Source organism: Mandrillus leucophaeus, unplaced genomic scaffold (genome assembly GCF_000951045.1).
Source record: "Mandrillus leucophaeus isolate KB7577 unplaced genomic scaffold, Mleu.le_1.0 Scaffold60, whole genome shotgun sequence".
In the NCBI taxonomy this organism is placed as follows: domain Eukaryota; kingdom Metazoa; phylum Chordata; class Mammalia; order Primates; family Cercopithecidae; genus Mandrillus; species Mandrillus leucophaeus.
In genome coordinates this window covers 2,631,491-2,640,013 of record NW_012106475.1, presented here as the reverse complement: position 1 = coordinate 2,640,013, position 8,523 = coordinate 2,631,491, and the positions used below count along the sequence as shown (strand labels likewise).

The 8,523-nt window shown below is 39.7% G+C and overlaps 1 pseudogene across 1 annotated transcript; it reads right to left on the bottom strand.

The window, feature by feature from the left end:
• Positions 1 to 6,237: 6,237 nt before the first annotated feature.
• LOC105553592 lies at positions 6,238 to 7,416 on the bottom strand (annotated as a pseudogene). Its single transcript, XR_001008178.1, has one exon. The product of XR_001008178.1 is annotated as an ATP synthase subunit gamma, mitochondrial-like (transcript).
• Between the last annotated feature and the right edge of the window lie 1,107 nt (positions 7,417 to 8,523).

The following is an 8,523-nucleotide window of genomic DNA, read 5'->3' as shown; positions in this document are numbered from 1 at the left end:
GAGTTCAGAATTGAGTGCTCCACTGCAAACTGTGCCATAACCTTTGTTAATCCACCTGGCCCAAGGAAGTGATTTACTGTGTTCATTAAAGCAGAATATTTAGAGGAAGAAAAGAAGGGCAGTTGTGCTGGAAACAATACCACAAGCACCCTAAATGTCCTCCATGCACTACTTCCCCATCCCAGCGCCCCAACCCACACCCACAACTCCACCCTTCCCTGAACCTCATTCTATATCTCATGAGGGGCCTGAAGGCCTGGCTCCTGCTTCCATTTCAGTGCTAGGCCATGCCAACTTCTTCATGCCACATCAAGTGCCAGCTTCATATTGATGTGCTGAAATTTCCCTTGAGACTTCCTCTCTGACACATGGATTATTGAGGAGAATGCTGTTTAATTTCCAAATATTTGGTGATTTTCCAGTCATCTTTCTATTATGTTTCCATTTGATTCCATTATGATCTAAAAACATATTCTGTGTGTGATGTGCTTTGGCTGTGTCTTCACCCAAATCTCATCTTAAATTGTAACTCCCACAGTTCCCAGGTGTCATGGGAGGAAGCTGGTGGGAGGTGATTGAATTATGGGGGTGGGTCCTTCCTATACTGTTCTGGTGATAGTGAATGAGTCTCACAAGATCTGATGGTTCTAAAAACAGGAGTTTCCCTGTCCAAGCTCTCTCTTTGTCTGCCACCATCCATGTAAGATGTGACTTGCTCCTCATTGCCTTCTGCCATGATTGTGAGTCCTCCTCAGCCATGTGGAACTGTAAGTCCATTAAACCTCTTTTTTCCCAGTCCCAGGTGTGTCTTTATCAGCAGCATGAAAATGGACTAATACAGTAAATTGGTACCAGGAGTTGGGTGTTGCTGAAAGGATACCAGAAAATGTGGAAGCGATTTTGAAACTGTGTAACGGGAAGAGTTTGGAACAGTTCAGAGGGCTCAGAAGAAAACAGAAAAATGTGGGAAAGTCTGGAACTTCCTAGAGACTTGTTGAATGGCTTTGACAAAAATGCTGATAGTGATATGAACAATAAGGTCCAGGCTGAGGTGGTCTCAGATAGAGATAAGGAACTTGTTGGGAACTGAAGCAAAAGTGACTCTTTTTTATGTTTTAGCAAAGAGACTGATGGCATTTTGCCCCTGCCCTAGAGATTTGTGGAACTTTGAACTTGAGAAAGATGATTTAGGGTATTTGCAGAAGAAATTTCTAAGCAAAAAGGCACTCAAGAGGTGACTTGGGTGCTGTTAAAGGCCTTCAGTTTTAAAAGAAAAACAGGGCATAAAAGTTTAGAAAATTTGCAGCCTGACAATGCTATAGAAAAGAAAATCCCATATTCTGAGGAGAAACTCAAGCTGGCTGCAGAAATTTGTGTAAGCAATGAGGAGCCAAATGTTAATCACCAAGGCAATGGGGAAAATGTCTCCAGGGCATATCGGAGACCTTTGGGATAGCCCCTCCCATCACAGGTCTAGAGGTTTAGGAGGAAAAAATGGTTTCCTGGGCCAGGCCCTGGGTCCCTCTGCTGTGTACAGTCTACAGACTTGGTGTCCTGTGTCTCAGCTGCTCCAGCCATGGCTGAAATGGACTAACAGAGAGCTCAAGCTATGGCTTCAGAAGGTGCAAACTCCAAGCCTTGGCAGCTTCCATGTGGTGTTGAGTCTGCAAGTGCACACAAGTCAAGAATTGGGGTTTGGAAACCTCTGCCTAGATTTCAGAGGATGTATGGAAATGCCTGGATGCCCAGGCAGAAGTTTGCTGCAGGGGAGGGTCCCTCATGGAGAACCTCTGCTAGGGCAGTGTGGAAGGGAAATGTGGGATTGGAGCCCCCACACAGAGTCCCTACTGGGGCACCGCTTAGTGGAGCTGTAAGAAGAGGGCCACCATTCTCCAGACCACAGAATGGTAGATCCACCAACAGCTTGCACCATGTGCCTGGAAAAGCTGCAGACACTCAACACCAGCCCATGAAAGCAGCTGAGAAGGAGGCTGCTCCCTACAAAGCTACAGGGACAGAGCTGCCCAAGACCATGGCAACCCACTGCTTGCATTAGCATGATCTGGATGGGAGACATGCAGTCAAAGGAGATCATTTTAGAATTTTACAATTTGACTGCCCTGCTGGATTTCAGACTTACATGGGGCCTATAGCCCCTTTGTTTTGGCCAATTTCTCTCATTTGGAACAGCTGTATTTACCCACTGCCTGTACCCCCATTGTATCTAGGAAGTAACTAACTTGCTTTTGATTTTACAGGCTCATAAGCAGAAGGCACTTGAGATGAGATTGGACTGTGGACTTTTGAGTTAATGTTGAAATGAGTTAAGACTTTGGGGGACTGTTGGGAGGGCAAGGTTGGTTTTGAAATGTGAAGACTTGAGATTTGGGAGGGGTCAGGGAGGGAATGATATGGTTTGGCTGTGTCTCCACCCAAATGTCGTCTTGAATTGTAACTGCCACAATTCCCATTTGTCATGGGAGGAACCCAGTGGGAAGTGATTGAATTATGGAGGCAGTTTTTTCCTGTGCTGTTCTTGTGACGGTGAATGAGTCTCACAAGATCTGATGGTTTTAAAAATGGGCATTTCCCTGTACAAGCTCTCTCTTTGCCTGCCGTCATCCATGTAAGATGTGATCTGCTCCTCCTTGCCTTCTGTCATGATTGTGAGGCCTCCCAGCCATGTGGAACTATAAGTCCATTAAACCTTTTTTCCTCAGAAAAAGGATATGTCTTTATCAGCAGTGGGAAAATGGACTAAAAAATACAATGTGAGTTCTCTTCTTTTAATTTTGTTAAGGTTTATTTTATAGCTCAGAATATGGTTTATGTTAGTGAATGTTTCATGTGTTTTTGAGAAGAATGTGTTCTACTGCCACTGGTGGAGCAGTCTGTAAATGCCAAATAGGTCAAGTTACTGGATAATGCTGTTTAGGTCATTATTTTTAATTTAATTTTAAAATTAAAAATTTTTTTTTAGAGAGGGTGGTCTCACTCTCTCACCCAGGCTGGAGTGCACTGGTGCCATCTTAGCTCACTGAAGCCATGAACTTCTGGGCTCAAGTAATCCTCCAACCTCAGCCTCATGAGTAGCTGGAACTATAGGTGTGAACCACTACGTCCAGTCCATCTATATTTTTAGTTATTTTCTGCCAACTTGTTTTATCAATTACTGTGAGAGGAGTGTTGAAGTCTGCCATTATAATCATAGTATTTGTCTGTTTATTTACTTCTGTCAGTTCTTTACTCATGTGTTTTGAAGCTCTATTTTTAAATGCATACACATTTGGGATTGCTGTATGTTCTGGGAAAATTGACTCCTTTTTTGTTATGTAAAGTTTCTCTTTATCCCTGATAATTTTTGTTATTCTGAAGTCTACTTCATCTAAAATTAGTGTATTTACTTCAGCTTTCATTTAGTTTGTGTTTTCATTTTATATCTTTTCCCATCTTTTTACTTTTTGATCTAAACCTTTACATTTAAAGTGGGTTCATTGTGCACAATATGTAATTGGATCTTGCTATTTTATCCAGTCTAACAAACTCTGTCTTTTAACTGGTGTGTTTAGATCATTTACATTTAAAGTGATTATTGGTATCATTGGATTAAACTCTACCATCTTGCTAGTTGTTTTCTATTCCTTGCACCTTTTTTTTTTTTTTTTTTCCCCCTGAGTTAGGATCTTGCTCTGTCATGACCAGGCTGGAGTGCAGTGGCTCACTGCAGCCTTGAACTCCTGGCCTCAAGAAATCCTCCTGTCTCAGCCTCCTATTTACTGGGATTACAGGTATGAGCCACCATGCCTGGCTTTAGTTTCTATTTTCTCCTTTCTGCTTTTTCTAGGTTTATTTGAGCATTTTCCTAATTCCATTTTATCTTTTCCATTGACTTGTTATTTATCTCTTTTAAAGAAAAACATTTTAAATGGTTAACTAGAATTGTAATATACTTTTCAGTTGTAAAAAGTTTCATTACATTGTATTTCCTAAAGATGGGTTGGGAGGGGGCTGTGGTTTTGTTACCTTCTGAGAAAAACTTTGAGATCTTTTAGTTAAAACAGAATTTAAATAGAATGTTCAAGTATGGCATGGCATTTTCATTTTAACAGAATTTTAAAACAGCATTTCATTTGCAATCAATGAACTAACTCACATACATTTTTTTTGACATGAGAAGATTAACTCTGGGTAAAAAAATACTGTTTTGTATTTGCATGCAATGAAAATTATACACAAAGGAAAATGCAATGAAATTTTATATTACTCCTTTCTCTGTTGCTATAACTGAATATCTGCAACTAGGTAATTTATAAAGAAAAGACATTTATTTCTTATAGTTCTGGATTCTGGAAAGTCCAAGGCCTAGGGGCTGCTTCTGGTGACTACTTTCTTGCTGGTGGGAAATCTCTGCAGAGTCCTGAGGCAATATAGAGCATTACATGGTGAGAGGCCTCATAAGAGATGGCCAAACTGGCTTTTATAACAGACCCACTCTCATGATAACTAATCCATTCCCTCAATAATCCATTAATCTAATTAACAGCCCATTCACAAGGGCAGAGCCCTCATGACATAATCATCTCCCAAAGGTCCCACCTCTCAACACTGCTATACTGGGGACCAAGTTTCTAACACATGAACTTTTGAGGGACACATTTAAACCGCAGCATGTTTCAAATTGTTCAACTTAATTCTCCTAAAAAGAAGAAGCCAGAAATTATACACTGTTGCCCATTAGGAAAACTGTAGAGAATTTTTCCATTCTAGAGATGTAATTCTCATTTTTGTTGAGATTACAATTCCTTTGAGACTCTGATGAATTGTGCCCAAGGAAAACACACATGCTCATCTATTCACCAAATTTTGCTCATAATTTCAAAGAACTTGCTGACTTCCTCGAGAGTCTCCAAATCCCTAGTTAGGGAACCCACCCTAAAATAAGTGATAAAGCTGTCAATGAGTATCGTGTTGTAACCATATATCTTGGTATGTAGATCATATAGCAGAAGTTTCAGGTTTGACCTGAGCTTCTTGGGTAGGGCAATGGAAACCCTTGAACTCCATTTATTGTTTAAGCAGCTGTTGGGCCAGGTCACACCAAAGTCCCAATTCTGAGTTTTGTCACCTACTCAGTCCCTGAGCCTTAGTGTGACAACATTGTAGCCTCTTCAATGACCAAAGAAATGTTGGATGGTGAGAGTCAGATTACTGATCCAAATGATCAGCATCCCTAGAACATGTTTATCCTCTTTTGTGCTAGAATGTAGAGTCCTTCCACACACAACACAAACAACTGCTTAAATTGTGACTACAAACACCAAGATAAATCTGCTCATGAGCAAATTTTTAAACTAACATGAAAACTATCTTTAACATCATATAGATTCAAGCAATACCTGCTTGTATTTTTAAAAGAATAGTCTCCTATTTACAATTTAAAAGGTCAGATCACAAAGTGTTTAATGCAATGAATCTTAAACAAACCACTCCTTTCTTACTCTTCTGCTAGGTTCCAAAATCTCTCTCCAACTATGACACCCTCCTGGATCAATCAAAAAAAAGTTATTTGATTCCTCTCAGTAAAAATTATGTAAATAAATAACACCATTGACTTTACTCTTTCACTAATGCACTTTCCATTGTTTGTATTCCATTTTTAATGTATCTGTTCCTTTTAAAGATTTAACTATCTTCAAGATATGTATCTCATTTGCCAGAGTATAAATCCTTAAACAGCAGGAGTCTGTTCTGTTCCACCATGCTCTGATTTGAAGTAAGAATGAACTTCCCCTGAAAAAACTCACAGCCTTGCTTCGTGGCTTGTGTGCTATGGGTGGGTCTCATCTGCCCCTCTGTTTCATGCCTTGTAGGCTAGTGGACCTTCACAGGAACAGAAGCCTGTTCCCCTTTGGGCTTCATGAATTCCATTTGCCTCCCATTTGACACAATGCCACATTGAAGTATTTTTAAATACTTTTAAATAGAGATGATGGATCAGATTTCAATTTTTACTAACACATCTATCTACCTTCCAAATAGTAAAAATAATGGAGTGTTTACATTAACCAAAATGAATGAAATCCTATAAAAATAATCGTTAAGGGGACTGGCTAATCTGTGGCCCAGAAACTCACTTTGGCATTTGAAAAATGGCCTCGGATTTAGTAGAGTCACTGCCAGGTTTCACCTGAGACTCATCACATGACACATCATGCTTGTGTCGGTTTTTTCAGCAAATTGGCATTTTATTATTTTTAAAGTCTCCACATCTGTAGACAAAATGTACCATATAAATACTACCTTTCATCTTGCATACAAGTGCATGAGGATAAGTGATATTTATGATTTTTTTTATTTTAAGTTGTTTATTGTAAAATAATTTACAAATATCTTGCTGTCTTCAGTAATTAAAACAATGGAGGAAGAGTTTCTTCTGACAAAGACAGCAGTAAGCAATAAACAAAATCAGCTGGCTGAATTTTCCTTTTTTACCCCTTGTCTGAGGACAGAACTTGATTTTCATTAATCCAGAGCTACAGCACCAAAGATAATTTCAGTCAGCTCTTTTGTGATGACAGCTTGGTGGGTGCAGTTGAATGTCAATGTCAATTCGTCAATAATCTCAGAAGCATTCTTGCTGGTGTTGTCCATGGCTGTCATCCTGGCACTCTGCTCACTAGTGGTGGACCCCTTCAGAGAGTAGTAGATGCTGTTGGCCAGATTGTATTCCTGGTAATTTTGCAGTACATCAGCATCAACATCGTAGATACTCATGCTCTCGGCATTTGCAATGGTATTAAGGGAAAAGATGGACTTTTCTTCAGTCTTATATGAGATGACAGACCTGAATTGATTAAAGTTTATGGTGCCATCATCAAATTCACATCCAGAATTTAGTAATTCAAGAGCAATGACTGACACATCTCCAAAAGTCGGGGGCTTTCTTCTCAATTCTTTGAATGCCACTAGAAACTGGTCAGAATGCGTCCTATAAAGTACGCCCCTCATTTTGTCACTAATTCCAACAAGCATAACTTCTTTCCCAACTGCTGTTAGTGTAGCAACCTTGCTTTTCATCTGTTTAGCAATGGAGGAATGAATAGCACCACACAGTCCTCGATCTGAAGACACACCAATAAGGAGGTATTTATTCTTGTCTTCAGGCACCTTGAGATCAGCTTTTTCATACAGAGGCAAACATCCCAATCCATATATTCAAGCTGGGTTCAGCTCTCTCTCAGCTCAGGCGTATTTTGCTGCTGCTACCATTTGCATAGACTTGGTAATTTTCTGGATGTTTTTGATGGACTTTAGTCACATAGTAACATCTTTCGAAGCTGCCGTATCTCGAATTTGAATCCATTGTGGCTGCAAGGTCCAGGCCAATAGCCCAGCGATGCCTGTACAAGAGAACATGGTAGCCGCAGCCCTGCTGAAAGTCGCTGATATTTATGATTTTAAAAAATTATTTTCTGGCCGAGTGTGGTGGTTCATGCCTGTAATCCCAGCACTTTGGGAGGCCAAAGTGGGGGGATCACCTAAGGTTGGGAGTTCAAGACCAGCCTAACCAATATGGAGAAACCATGTCTCTGCTAAAAAAAATACAAAACTAGCAGGGTGTGGTGGTGCATGCCTGTAATCCCAGTTACTCAGAAGGCTGAGGCAGGAGAATCACTTGAATCCGGGAGGTGGAGGTTGCGGTGAGCTAAGATTGCACCACTGCACTCCAGCCTGGGCGGTGGAGCGAGACTCTGTCTTAAAAAAAAAAAAAAAAAATTATTTTCCAAATTTGCTGAATAAAAATGGCTTGAGAAAACTACATTTTCCAGGATATATTGAAGGATCTCCAAAGGAAAACAAAGGCATCCACTTTTGTACATTCATATCTTTTCATTGCTCTTTGAAATAATCAGAATGTCAGGACTTTGGCATTTCTAAGGGAACACCCTCAGGTATTCTAACCCGATAGTTTTAATTCCTCCTTATTCCTTGTAATAGTTTATACTCTAGAAAAGATAAGCTTTTCTCTCACTATCAACTTTTCTTTCCACTTGATAAACAATGACACTTTTTAATGGGTTCTCAAAGAAACTAAAATTAACCTAGATCAATTTCAGTGACTTCCTTATTTATACACCAACTTTCTTAACAATATCCTTAAAAACATCATCCAACAGAGCTCATCTATTCACCTCTGTCTTGAACATCTTCTCTATGAACAGTAGCTCTTTTTCAATTGCTTGGTAACATTAGGAAGACTTGAGTTTTCTCTTGGCGATAAGAAAAGAAAACACATTCCTGTTTTGATTCTGTTATTCTAAATAAAATTAAAACCAGAAAGCAAACATTTAAAAATTGACACAGGATTTTCTCTTTCCTGCATATGCTGTAGTTTTCACCCTAAAATGAAGCTGCGTATGATTTCTGATATTTCAAGTTTTCCAAAATTACATGCCGTGGTGTTATAATAATAGCCTTTCTCAGTGGAGCATCTAATACACTGACTTTTGGGTAAAGCACGCT